The sequence below is a fragment of the Trachypithecus francoisi genome, unplaced genomic scaffold (genome assembly GCF_009764315.1).
Source record: "Trachypithecus francoisi isolate TF-2019V2 unplaced genomic scaffold, Tfra_2.0 Lachesis_group13, whole genome shotgun sequence".
NCBI lineage: Eukaryota > Metazoa > Chordata > Mammalia > Primates > Cercopithecidae > Trachypithecus > Trachypithecus francoisi.
This window is the reverse complement of record NW_022681458.1, coordinates 571,762-586,238: the sequence shown is the minus strand read 5'-3', so window position 1 is coordinate 586,238 and position 14,477 is coordinate 571,762. Positions and strand designations below refer to the sequence as shown.

At 42.1% G+C, this 14,477-nt stretch overlaps 1 protein-coding gene across 7 annotated transcripts in view; it reads left to right on the top strand.

Annotated features, from left to right (window-relative positions):
- FARP2 (FERM, ARH/RhoGEF and pleckstrin domain protein 2) overlaps positions 1-14,477 on the top strand; it is a 147,552-nt gene continuing 133,075 nt past the window's right edge. For 3 of the 7 annotated variants that reach the window (XM_033229477.1, XM_033229473.1, XM_033229479.1), the window contains exon 1: positions 1-115. The gene's annotated coding sequence lies outside the window, so the exon portion shown is untranslated. Of the gene's footprint in view, positions 149-14,477 lie in introns of all 7 variants that reach the window. The other 4 variants (XM_033229478.1, XM_033229474.1, XM_033229475.1 and 1 more) reach the window with 3 other exon arrangements.

Here is a 14,477-nt window from a genome sequence, read left to right as displayed (position 1 = left end):
GCGGGGTTAGGGCGGGGCGCGCGGCGCGGGGGCTGCCGGCGGGCAGTCGGGAGCAGGCGAAGCCGACGCGAGTTTGGAGGCTGTAGCTGGCGACTGCGGAGGCCGGGCCAGGCCGGTGAGGACGAGGCGGGGGAGCGAGAGGGCGAGGGTGAGGACGTGGAGCGGCCTGGGCGCGAGGGGCCAGGGTGGGCCTCTCCGGGTGGGCGGCGAAGCCCGAGGCCTGAGGCGAGAGGCCCAGGCGGGGCGGGCGCTGAGGCCTTGGTCCACCGGAGGTGGTCCCGCCCGGCCTCTGAAGGCCTTGGTGAGGCGGCTGGAGCTCCTAGGCGGGTCCCGGTTAGAGGAGCGTCCGTCTGTAGGGAGCCTGCCCGGTGGAGGCAGGCGGGGCGGTGGGCCGGGGAGTGTCCCGCGTGGACTCGCGGGTTGAGGAGTGCCCCGTGGAGGCCAGCAGGGCCTTGGGCCAGGGAGTGTCCCACCCCGGAGGGACACCCCAGAGTGGGCCATAGGGACCCGCACGGTGTGGGCCTGGAGGTGCCTGGTGGAGGCATTTTGAGCCGTTTGCCTTTTTAGCGTTTCTTTAAAGTGTGTCTTAAAGGTGGAAATCAAGTTAGGTGTTAATATTTTTACTCCACTGAGGGCTGGAAATACTTCTAAGCCAGTGGGTAGCCTACCATGGGAAACCCATGAAAACTGGGGACCAGCATATGGCCCAGTACATTTACACACCCAGATTATAGGCACCTTTTCCATTTACGCTATGGCAGCAACCGCTGGCCTCTCGTGTGCCACTAATGGATGTGAAAAACAGAAATTAGAACAAGGCATCATTGAAGGAAAGATTGTCAATTCATAGTGTTAAAAAAGGATGGGCAGATTTAAAACCCAAGGCTAAATCTTTAAAGGGTAGTTTTTCTCTCTGGGTTTGTTTTGTTTGTTTGTGTTGTTTTTTTCCGTGAAGTTTTTTTGTCAGGCCACTGTGGAAATGTTTGATAACCCTGACGTGCCAGTGGGTTAGCGTGTTGGTCTTGTGTAGACTGCCTTGTAACAGGCGACACAGATTTTCTCAGTACCAGAGAGATGGGAGAGGACATTTGAGATAGGGAAGCATGGAGTAACCTTTACTTGTAGGCCAAATATAATTTAAATTTTCTACACCTGCTTGTTGAAAGTCGTTTTTTTTGTTTTTGTTTTTGAGGTCTTTAAAAGTTTGGGAAGGACTTCATGGTCATTATTTATTCAGTTTTCCAAAACTCTTCAGAGACATGACCAAGTTGCACAGCCCTGTTTTAAAGTACAGGAAAGGGAGGTTGAGAGAGATGGAATGACCAGTTTAGGGTGACACCTAGGGTACTTGCAAATACCATCTGTACTTGTCATGTGCCCTATCCTTGTTGCAGATTCTCATTAGATGGTTCACTATTAACCAACTGAATGCTGATGATGCAGTTTCCTGGACTGCAGAAGTTTGCTGGCTTATTTACATACAGGACTATCAGCTGTTAGTAGATTTCCAGGTTCCTTCTATACTAATTCCTTTCACAAAGAGGAAGTCGATAGAAGTTGTATTCATTTATCTCTGCCTCAGGTTCCTTATTCAAAAAATGAGTTTAAAATGTACTTACCTTGGCCAGGCACAGTGGCTGTAATCCCAGCACTTTGGGAGGCCGAGGCAGGCAGATTGCTTGAACTTAGAGGTTCCAGACCAGCCTGGTCAACAGGGTGAAACCCCGTCTCTACTAAAAATACAAAAATTAGCTGGGCTGGTGGCGCATGCCTGTAATCACAGCTACTTGAGAGGCTGAGGCACGAGAATCACTTGAACCCGGGAGGTGGAGGTTGCATTGAGCCAAGATTGTGCCACTGCACTCCATCCTGGGCGACAGAGTGAGACTCGGTCTCAAAAAAAAATAAAATAAGAGCTATGTTAACAAGATGCCTGACATAAGGTAAGCACTTAATAAATGTTAGCCATTATTATTATCAGGTGGACAAATAATCCAAGTAGAAAGTAGGACAAGCTACCCCTGGATATTTACAAAAAACAGTTGAGAAAAAATTAGGCAATAATTAAGCAACTTTATCCTGTTTGGAGGGAATGATATGAACTGGATTGCCAAAGCAAAGATCAATGCATGGGCAATTCCATGTGAGCTCATTTAAATCCATTTGGCCCGAGGAATTCGGTTGCTTCCTTCCTTTCCAAACACCCCTGCTTCTAGTCACATCAATACCTCTTCTATATTCAGACAGTAACAGATTTTTCTTGCTGCTGCTTACCCTTTCAGTTTTGTTCTTATTTTTCCTTCACCCACTTTCATATCAACTTGCCGGCTTCCCCTTTACTCAATGCTAGATACGCAGGCAAAACCCCATTGTAGTGTTGGGTGCTGAACTGAGGTAATTCCAGTCGTGTTCTTTGAGATCAGAATATAGAGTGCTTTGACCGTAGTATATTTGTCAACGTCACAGGGAGTTGAAAAGGTGAGGATCCTACAAAGCATTATGATAAAGCCCAGTCTTTGGTGATTTTCTGGGGAGCGTTTAGTTGACAGTGATTCTGTAAATTGGCCTAATCTTTTTGGAAAGCAACTAGCAGTATGTGGTAAAGATTTTGATTTTGGAATCACACTTTTCAAAACAATCTGATAAACTTTCTTGTGTCAGTGTGGTAGAGTAGTCCATAGCAAGTAAACATGCTTCAGCAAGCCGAATCCCATCCTCCCATCCAAGGAAAATTTGAACTATTTTTATCCATGGAAGTATGCTTTAAAATGTGAATTAACTGAAAAGTCGAAATGGTGTGTACACAGCAATTATAGTGTTGTAAAAATACTTGAGGACGTGAACAGGATCAGGAGGGTAGTTAGAGTGATGTAAGTGGTTTTATTTTAAGAGGCATGAATTGTTTTCCCCTAAACTGGTGTTTTAGTTTATTGCCATTTTAAAATTCAAAAACAAAAAGGCCCTATAGTGTTATAGGATGCAGTGATGAATCTTGCTTAATCCCGTCTTTCCCCTCCCCAGCCCATCCTCCTGACTGCTTCCCAAAACGAAAATTTGGTCATGTCCTATCCAGCTGCAAAACCTACTTAGGTATGGGATTCCATCCATTTGGCCCACTAGAGTTCGCACAGCACAACCCCAGGCCACCTCCCCGCCTCCCCTCGGGTGTCTCGGCCCAACTATCCTCATCCTTTCCCAGCTGCTCCTGCAGTTTCTATGTATTCCCCTGCCTGTGCACACGCTGTGCCCTTTGTCCACCTGGTCTTGTGTTCCCCTGTGAGGGAAGCTGCTCCGGGTCAAGCTAGCCAGCGGTGCTGCCTCTTACTTTCTGCTCTCTCTGACTGCAGTGGGCAGGTCGTACTGGTTGCTTTCTCAGTCGTCTCTCTTTCTGAATTAAACTTCTGTATCTTTGTGTGCTCTATGCACACCATGAAATCACAATGGGGTGGAGGCTGCTTGTGGAGCTGAGTGACTGCTAACAAGTCACTAACCTTTCTGAGCCTGAGTTCCTGAATGCCAGCTGCACATGGTTATTGTGAGGATTAAATGAGATGACATAAGCGAAGAGCTTGACGTGCGTCTCCCTGCAGTGGTGGCCATACAGGACACGGTAGCTGTTGTAATGTGTACCAGGGCATTTTCGAGGCCTTGTCTTGAACCTTGTCCTCTTGATGAAGCCTCCTCCCTGTCTCCCTCCACCTGCCAACTTCCTCTCTACCATCCTCACTTTACTTACTCCAGGGCACTTAATCACCATTTCATATATGTTAGGTACTGTCGTCTTTGTATTTGTCCACTGTATAAGGGGGGATTTTTCTCTCTTACGAACTCCTGTATCCCTAAGCATTTAGACTTGCCTGAAACAGAATAGAGCTCAATAAATATTTGAATGAATTAATCAAATTTCATCTGAGGCAGAGGCAGATGCCAGGTTTTATGGAGCTTGAAGGTATACAATTTGGGGGAAGGGGAGAACTCTTTAAGAAAAAGAATGCAAAGTTACAAATAAAAACTAATTTAGAAAGTGAGGCTGGGCGTGATGTCTCACGCCTGTAATCCCAGCACTTTGGGAGGCCCAGGTGGGTAGATCACGAGGTCAAGAGATCGAGACCATCCTGGCTAACAAGGTGAAACCCATCTATACTAAAAATACAAAAGATTAGCCAGGTGTGGTGGCACGTGCCTGTAGTCCCAGCTACTCAGGAGGCTGAGGCAGGAGAATCGCTTGAACCTGAGAGGCAGAGGTTGCAGTGAGCCAAGATCTTGCCACTGCACTCCAGCCTGGGTGACAGAGCAAGACTCTGTCTCCAAAAAAAACAAGAAAAAGTGAATATTTAGAGTGAGAAAGTAACAAATTTGAAAAAGCTGATCAATAATGCAAATGGCTGAGAAAAGTAATGTTTGTTAATTATCTAATACACCTGTGTAATATTTTTCCTTTGGCTGTGTACCTTTTAATCACATTTTCATATGACAGGATATAGAAAGAACTCAGTGATTCCTCTAGCACAGTTGATAAATTTTTATTGTTGATAGGATATATAAAACTTATCGTTTCACATATAGACGTATTTGCTGTTTCTAGTACTGCTTCAGGTTGGTGTCCCAGAAAAACAGGTGTTCAGGTAAATCCTGTTTTGCACAATTCTATTCAAAAAAGAAAAAAACACACATCTAAGGCACACAGAATTGTACTGCTATATTGATTATTTTTCTGGTAACTGATCTATTCGCTTATATTTTAGCACATCTGATGGTAAATTCCCCACAAATGAGCATCTGGCTCCCTCTGTTTCAAACCGTGTTTCCTTTCCACTGCCCACACACTTCCCTGAGTCAGGCCCCATTGGACCAATTCACATTACCACAGAATCCCTGGCCCTTCACCTTTATTTCATAAAAGCCTGGGTGAACCAACACAGTGGGTCATAGCAGCATTTCTGGAAGCAATACCTGCATTGAGATGGCTGGTAATCACCTAAGTTTGCATGGTAGAAGTAACTGTAAACAGCATAAATGTGTCCTGTTAAACCCAAACTAAATATCTTTCTCCAACTTAATGTACCCTTAGGTGGATCTCAAAAATGCCAACAGCCCCTCCCAAGCTACCTGACATAAAAGGGAAGAGGAACAGAGGCAGAGTTGCAGTGGGAGAAGACAGTAGTCCTAATCGATTGCCATTAGAGTATTTTGGGGGTAAATTTTACAAAAATGTATCTCCATAGGGACACTGCTTACGGCCTTTCTCGGGACGTTGGAAGGAGTTGGTGCAAGTGAAGGCCCAGAAACCTGAGCCAGACTAGCTCTATAGTGAAACTGCTTTTGTGGGGGTGGTTTCCTGGTCCCTGGCTTGATGCCAGATAACCCAGTAGGGGAATGTGGGGTGAGGGTGCTAAGTGAATCTCCCAGAAGCTAGTGGGAATATGTTTGGGAAGGAGAAACTATTTTTAGAAATTGTTTAAATTATTAGACTTTATTAAATCTCTTGTCCCCTTTATAATTATGATTATGATTTTTTTTCATCCAGGCTGGAGTGCAGTGGTGCAATCTTGGCTCACTGCAACCTCCGCCTCCCACATTCAAGCAATTCTCCTGCCTCAGCCTCCCAAGTAGCTGGGATTACAGGTACACACTACCATGCCCGGCTAATTTTTTTGTATTTTTAGTAGAGACGGTTTCACCATGTTGACCAGGCTGGTCTTGAACCCCTGACCTCAAGTAAACCACCTGCCTCCGCCTCCCAAAGTGTTGGGATTATAGGCGTGAGCCGTGGTGCCCGGTCCCCCTTTATGATTAAAATCTCAGTTGCTTTGTTAGTATAGTAGTTAATAAGATGAATGTTGGAAAACAAGTACCACGACCATCCTGGCTAACACGGTGAAACCCTGTCTCTACTTAAAAATACAAAAAACTAGCCGGGCGATGAGGCGGGCGCCTGTAGTCCCAGCTACTCGGGAGGCTGAGGCAGGAGAATGGCGTAAACCCGGGAGGCGGAGCTTGCAGTGAGCTGAGATCCGGCCACTGCACTCCAGCCTGGGTGGCAGAGCAAGACTCCGTCTCCAAAAAAAAAAAAAAAAAAAAAGAAAACAAGTACCGGTATCTGAACAAAAAATGTAACCCAGAGAGTGTTTAAAAATATTAATTTTTAATTGAACTATTTTTGAAAGAAGAGCAAATACAACTCTAAGGGGAAAGACAGTTATTCCAGCTTTCTCTTGGAAGGTAAGTAGTGGCATACTGTAGGTAGCCCCTATCAGTTAAGACTTTTAAAGCCGGTAGTACTTCTGCAGGATTCTGTAGAGAAACCATCTGACTTCAAAGATATCACTGGAGACGATTTGACAAATACATAAAATTAGGAAGAAGAAAATAAAAATCAGTCCTCTTACCCCTCCCAGTGATAACCACCGTAAATATGTTTTAAAATGCATGGATGTGGAGCTGTGGTTCTGGGAGGTGGAGGGAGCATACTCCATCCTGCCTCTCCCACTGTCTGTAGCTATAAGACCTGGACATGTGCATGGAGCAGCTGTTGAGGACTCCGACAAGTAAACCATAACAGGCAGATGGGGGAGAAGGCCAGAATTTGAAGCCCGTCTTTGCGCCAGTAGTGAGTTTCCTGTCTTCCTTCAGCATCCCCTGCCCTGGACTCCAGCTGTCTGAAACCTGGAGGCGGGTACCCAGTGTGAGCAGGGAGAGCTACAGGGTAGTTTGGTAGTTGGGCCCCAAGACAGAAAGTGGGAGAAAGCCATCATTTTTTTCCCTCTTGCTTCCTCTCCTCCGGTCAGCTCTGCAGTGGCAGGAGTGTGTGAACACCTCAAACGCTTAGGGAATGGGGAAAACCCCCAGTTGCCTTTTTATTCTCTTCCTCCTGCAGCTCAGTCCCAGGCAAGATGCACGCAAAAGAAGAGCATGGCTAAATGGAGTAATTAAAGCCGTTAAGTTTCTGATTGGAGTCTGAAAGGGGGAGCCCAGGTAACTGGAAATGATACTAGGGAGATTCCAGAAAGGGAAGAACTCAGGAAAGTGGCCCCATAAAGTTGTTAGTTAACTTACGGGTTCAACACTGAGCTATGCGTGTGTAATGTGACCCAGAACAGGTTGCCAAAGACAGAGCTCAACTATGGGATAGACCATCGCCTAGGAGGCAGGCTGGCCACCAAGCAAGTAGGGACCTGCAGGACATTGCTAAGGAACACTGCAAAGGCTTTGAAAGTGAAAGTGACACTAAGCCCATGTTCTACAGAAGGCTGGTCAGCACTTGGGGACTGAATCCAGCCAGGCCAGTGCCTGCTCAACAAAATATCAGCATTCCCCATAGGATTTAAACAAGATCAAGGGTCTTTAAGAGCATAAGGTTAAAAATGTCCAGGATACAATACAAAATTTACTCAGCATGTGAAGAACCAGGAAAATATCAACTCGTGAAAAAAGACACAGGCTAAAGCTGAGGTGGTACCTATGTTGGAATTATCTGATACACCGTGGTTTGCAGATTTGTGGCCTCCATGAGCTTGACCTCCTAGTGTTTATCCTGGGAATATGCGACTTACTTGGCAAAAACACATTGCAGAGGTAAGGAAGGGTACGAATCAACTAGCCTGGATTCGTTGTCTAGATTATCCAGGTGGGCCTTAGGTAATTATATGAGCCTTTAAAAGCAGGGATCTTCCTTCAGCTGGTAGCAGATGGGGAAGGCAGAGAGACTGGAAGTGTAAGAAGTTTTCAACGTAACATTTCTGGCATGGAAGATGGAAGGGGCCATGAGCCAAGGAATGAGAATGACAAACAGCTGATAGCCAGCAAGAACTAGGGACCTCAGTCCTATACCCACATAGACTTGAATGAGCCTAGAAGTGTATTCTGCCCCCAAAAAATCCAGGTAAGACCCTGGATCATCTGACACTTTGACTTAGACCTTTTGAGACCCTAAGCAGAGAATTCTGGTGAGTTACACCCAGACTTCTAACCTATAGACACTGTGAGATAATAAAAGGCTTATTTTAAGCTGCTAAGTTTGTGGAAATTTGTTAGGGCTACAGTTAAAAAAAAAAAAGTTAAACTTTATAAAGCCCCTATTATTAAAATAGTCCAAGAAGTAAAGCTACTCTTGAAACAGATGGAAATATAGAAAGTCTTGGCAAGAAAATAGAAGATATAAAGAAGTGGGAATTTTAGTGAAAAATACAATAACTGAAATAAAATGGAGGTGATAAAGGAAAGAGTGAATTCATAATGCATGAATTTACAATTCCTTAAATCAATTTTTTTGGTTTGTTTTTAATCTTTTTAATACTTTTCATTTTTTGTTGACAATTATTCCTTCACAGTCATTCTTAATGTATCTTTTTTGCTCTACATCCTGAGAGAAACTTCTCTAGTAATGAACTATAGAAATGATCCCTGTGAATATAGTCTTATGTTTTTTAATCTTGAAGAATTTGCGCTGTAGTCTATTGGACTGGAAGCCGTGCCAGATGTTAGTCTCACCCCTGCACAAATCAGGTCTGTGGCCTTGAGCAAGCAGCTTTGTTTTCTAGGCTGTAGTTTCTTACGGAAAGTAGAGACTGGGCCAGGATTTCATAAAGTAGGAGCTTCTCTCTCCCTCACTGTCAGCTTGAACTCTTGCATGGGTTCCTTGAATCCTTATGTACATCAAAAATTATTGCTAGATTTGTTTTTTGTTTTGACTTGTGGAAAATTTCAAACATTCAGAAAAGTAGAGAAAATAATAAAGCCCATGTATCCAGCTTCAGTCATCAACACATGGACAATCTTTTTTCCTATACCCACCTCCACTGATCCCCAGCTCGTTGGATTATTTTAAAGTAAATGCTAGATATTATTTCATTTTATCTGTAAATACTTTAGTATGCATCTCTAAGAGAGAGGGACTTTTTTCCCCTTCATGTACCCACAATACCACTAAAACACTAAAAAATAATATTAACCTCTTAATATCATCTGATACTTAGTTAGGATTCGCATTTCTCTGATCTGTAAATATTTGATTCAGGATTCAAATAAGGTCCTATATATAGCATTTGATAACATCATACCTTATAGATAACATGTCTTAGCAGTTTGTATTTACACACATACACCGTTTCCTTTTTTTGTTGCCATTTATCAAAGAGACAAGGTCATTTATCCTGTAGGATTTCTTTGTAGTCCTTTTATTCCTTAGGATATATTTTACTGGTGATGTAGAATGAAGTTACTGGGCTTTAAAGTCACTTGAAGTAATTTTCTTTAGTTTAGCTGATGTTTTGATTTACAGTTAAGACCATTTGTTTCATTTTGTTTGGGTTTTTACGACTTTTCTAAAATATTGATTTAATTTTGCTTTCTAATTATGTGAAACCATTTATGAAGTTCCCATATCAAAACTGCTAAACACTGTGTACAGCTTCCAACATTGTTTACCCCTTTCACTTCCTCCCTCATAGGTAATGATTTTCATTAGTTTTTGGTTTATGCTCTATTTTTTTTTTTTAATATAAACAAATACATACCACTTTGGGAGACTAAAGCAGTGGGATCCGTTGAGCCTGAGAGTTTGAGACCAGCCTGGGAAACCTAGTGAGTCATCAACACGACTAAAAAAAAAAAGTATATATATGTGTGTGTGTGTGTGTGTGTGTGTGTGTGTTTTCCTCTTTTAACAGAAGTTAGCATGCCATGCACCTGGTTTTGCACCTTTTATTCACTTTTACACCAAAGCAGCATATACAGATCTGGCTTTTTTCTATAAAGATTTTGATGTTAAATTGGATGGCTTCATAACACCCCCCCCACAGAAGTACAGAGAATCAGTTATCCAGATTCACTTCAGCTCCTAAAACTTCTATTTTTCAGTTTGTAGAGTTTTGTTTAACATAAAATCAGAATACCAGGTTGTAGAGGATCTAAAATACACTCTAAAGGAAATAATACATCTGTTTAGTGTTCAGGCAATTAAAAAAAATAACCTAGGAAGTAAAAGTAAGATTTTCAAATATTGGTTATGTACAAAGAAATCTCTTTGGAACAGTTAGTCTGTGTCTATATTGTTGTTGAATTTGACTGAAAGTGATCTTCCTTTTCTTACACACATTTAGCCACTATTGCATTATGCTAAGGTAGGAAGATTGTGATAACATGATTTTATGAGGTATATTTAATTTGTGGCTACTAAACACTATAAATTAGTAGAAATCAAGAACACATTTTCTTTCCATTTGTTCTCACATTGAGCTGCCTTATCACAGAATCTTGGATTCTTAGAGCTGAAAAAGATCTGGTTAACCCTTCCCTTCCAATGTCATTTTCCAGTTGAAAAAGCTGGAGCTGGGAGTGGTGCCACGACTGAGTTTGTTAATGGCAGAGTTGAAATTGAAACCTAAGTGTGCTGGCCCTGAATTTCCACCACCCCCAGCTGCTGCTGCCTCCTTCCTTGTTCCTCATTAGCACCTGCCTTTTTATTTAGTCTTTTTAAAATCACAGCTTGGTAGATACGTTTCTGTGTCAGTAAGCGCTCTTGTATCAGCAGAGATTCTTGAGTTGTTGACTGCCCCTCCTGCTGTTTGAGGGACAGTGTTACCCGCATATGGATCCTCCTCAGTGGTCAGCTCTGTGCAAGTGACACAGCCATCCTGAAGCGCCTGCCGGAGAAGTGTGTGCAGGTGGTTTCTGCAGCACCGTTCTCCCCAAGCTTCTGGTGCCAAGCATGGTTTCTATGATGCTCGGGCCACTTTGCCTTCAGACAACACCGTAGCGGTGTTGGTGTGTGTTTATGCAGCAGTGTTCTGGGAAGGGTGCGCAAGCCCTGCTGGCCCGCCCACCTGCCCAGCTAGCCATTTCTCATTAACACTTTGAAGGCCTTACTTTACAGCAGAGGTCTTGACATTTTTCTCTGCTTCCTCACATTGACTATTTAGTTCCTTATTCTAAAAGTTAGTAATGCTTTAGAAAGGGAATAAAGAAGGATCCATCTCTTGCTGTGCTGCAAGAGGTAATGCACCCCAGGGTGGAGGGACTGAGGAAGAAGAATTCCATTTGAACATCATCAGCGGTGAAGTTTGTTCCCAGTGCTGCAGTGGACTTTCCTATTAGATGAGTGTAGTGAAATATCAAGTTCGCATTCTGCTTTCTTGGGTTGGTCATAGAGAAGTTTGGTTTTTGATTTTCCCAAAGCAGACAGTAAAAAATATTTTAGGGAAGGTGATTTTTTTTTTTAATTGCAAAATAGAAATGTTAGCCCCTACCCTTTACTGTGGATGGTGGACTATGCTTTTGCCTAAAAAGCCATGTGCTGATTTTCCAGCAGAAGGAGAAGAGTTTTGGTAGCCAAGTCTGGGCCCAAGTCCTAGCTCTGTCACTTCTGAGTTATGTGTTCCTTGGCAGGCCTTTTTTTTTTTTTTTAAATAGATTTTATTTTTTAGAACAGTTTTAGGTTAATAGCAAAATTAAGCAGGAGGTAAAGAGATTTTCCATATACCCTCCACCCCCACATACACACAGCATCCCCTACTGTCAACATCTGTCACTAGAGTGGTCCATTTGTTACAAACCTACTCAATACACCATATGACCCAAAGCTTTGGCAGACTTTTGAGCTGAATTTTCCAACTTTAAAATGGAAATGACATGTCACAGGGTTTTCTGTTGTTAAATGAGACTATACCCACAAGAGCCGAGTTTGCAGTAGGCGGGACCAAGTGTCAGTAGTGCAAATTGTATCTGGCCACCAGAAGTGTTTTTAGGAATGAAGACTGCAAAGCATTTCATTCACATTGAAAGAAGATGGCACAATAAACTGAGTCCCCCACGGTTTCCAGGTTGTTTACGCTGCCACTTTCCTCTGGGCATCTGGGAAGTTTCGCTGGCAGGAGCAGGGATGGGCGGAGGTTGACACCAGGTTTCTAGGACCACAGAACATGGTACACCAAGGATTGTTCGTGGCCTTGCCATGTTTCAAGTCTAACTTGCCTCTTTAATACTTATTTATAAGCACACAAAGCAAAACAAAGATAATTTTCATTAGTCAAAATTTATGTAAAACAGCCTCAGCCTCACGAGTAGCTGGGATTACAGGCACCCGCCACCACACCCAACTAATTTTTATATTTTTGGTAGAGACAAGGTTTCACCATGTTGGCCAGGCTGGTTTCAAACTCCTGACAGATGATCCACCTGCCTTGGCCTCCCAAAGTGTTGGAATTACAGGCATGAGCCACCGCACCCAGCCCTGGTGCATACCTAAAAAAAAAAATTTTTCCCATTGTCAGGCTGGGGGAAGCAATCCCACTATAGCAAATGATGTTGAATGAGCAACCTACCGGTTCCGCAGTCATGCTGCTGCTTCCGCAGTAGATTCCCAGGCTTTGACACGAGTTTAACTGGCAATCACAGCAATGAGGTTACCTGCCAGTTTTCTATTAATGTATTTTTTTTTACATTTCTTTGAAGATAGTCTCACTATGTTGCCCAGGCTGGTTTCAAACTGCTAGCCTCAAGTGACCCTCCCACCTCAGTCTCCTGAGTAGCTGGGGTTATAGGTGTACACCACTATTCCTGGCTTTATTAAGGTCTTTTTAAGCTTTCAGAAGCTTAGTAATAAAGTTTTAAACTTAAGTCTTCGTCTTAAATTTAGTGTTAAAATCTTAAATGTAAGTCTTAATCTTAAAGCTGAGTAATTATTAAATGGATAGTTTATGCCACGTTGCTATGATGTGACAACAAACAGATTTTTCTTTGGGATGTCAGCAACAGAGTACCGCAGGGTTATCTCCTCTCAAGTGGATCTGTCTTCTTAAGACCAGTCTGATGAACGAGGGTATCTTGTGGCCCACATCGCAGCTGCAGCCATGTCGGCGTCTCTCTGGGCTAGATGAAAATTAGAGTTGTAAGTCGCCGCTTGGAAAGTGTAAAGATTTCCTCTGTGAGCCGCATGTCTGAGAAGAGAGTTTGATATTCCTTGAACTAAGAAAAGTGGTTTTTATTTGTCTGATACGTCGTGTTCTCCTGAAAGACGAAGCAATGTTAAAAAGCTTGTTGTTCTAAACATATTTTTATTATAAAATAAACACATATAAAAACATGAATCAGCTGTATGGCTTAATGAATTATAAAATGAACACTGTCCAGGTCAAGAAATAAAACTGTGCCCCGCCAGCCTAAGAACTCCTTCCCTGTGTGCCCTCCCAGCAACAGTCCCTCTCTCCCATCAAGAAGGGACCGCTCCTCTAGTAATAACTTCCTTGTGTTTTCTTGTTACGGTTTTCTCGGTGGAATGTACACCTCTAGACATTACAGGTTAGCCATGTCTATTTTCTTTTAGCAGTAGATGTTTAGACATGACTTTCTTATAATGAGTAGAAGAGAAAGAACCTGAAGAAATTTTTCAAGCTATACTTACAAAAACATAAATGAGACTTATACAGTAGAATAAATAAGAGAAATGACTTCTAAAAATGTATTTCGGTTATATAAATGTTTACAGATATGTAGCATTACTTAGGGGAAATAATGCCTTTGATGACCAAAGTAAAACATCCTATCCCTTGTTTCAGAAGAACCCACTTTTGATGGTTCTATATTTGATAAATGTTGTGAGCTGACCAAGAACATGTAGATCATTTATTTTTCTTTTCATGTTTTCACGTTGGAGGTACCTTCAAAGTTGAAGTCGTCTTCATTTGCATTCTCTTACTTTTGCATTAACTGCTCAATGAATAGAAGTTTGTGAAAAGACAAATATATATTCTCACTCGTGGGAACTGAAAAAAATGATGTTTATCAGAGGTTGGGAAGGGTAGTAGGGTTGGGGGGTTAAGAAGGATTGATTGATTAATGGGTACAAAAATGTAGTAAGAAGAAATAAGATCTATTGTTTGGTAGCACAATAGGGCAACTGTAGTCAATACCTTATTGTATATTTCAAAATAACTAGAGGAGTGGATTTGGAATGTTCCCAACAGAAAGAATTTGTAAATGTTTGAGGTGGAGGATATCCCAAATACCCTAATTTGACCATTACACATTGTTTGCTTGTGTAAGGATACAAAACTTGAGTTAGACAGCAGTTAAGTTAGGAGATCTATTATATAGCATGGTGACTCTAGTTAGTAACAACATATTGTATTTCTGAAAGTTGCTGAGATACATATTTTATTTCTGAAAATTACTAATTTTTGTGGATTTTAAGTGTTCTCACCACAAAAAATGTTAAGTTTGTGAGGTCATACATACGTTAATTGCCTCAATTTGGCCATCCCGTAGTGTAGACATATTTCAGGGCATCATATTGTACATGATAAGTGTATACAGTTTTTGTCAATAAAAAAATTAAAAAATCACATACCCCATAAATATGTACAATTATGCGCTCATAAAAATTAAGTAAAAGTTTGTGGAATTGAAATGAAAAGGCTTATTTATGATTCTCAGAACTTCATATATCTCATGTTTAATATTAGTTTTGCAAAAACAGTAAT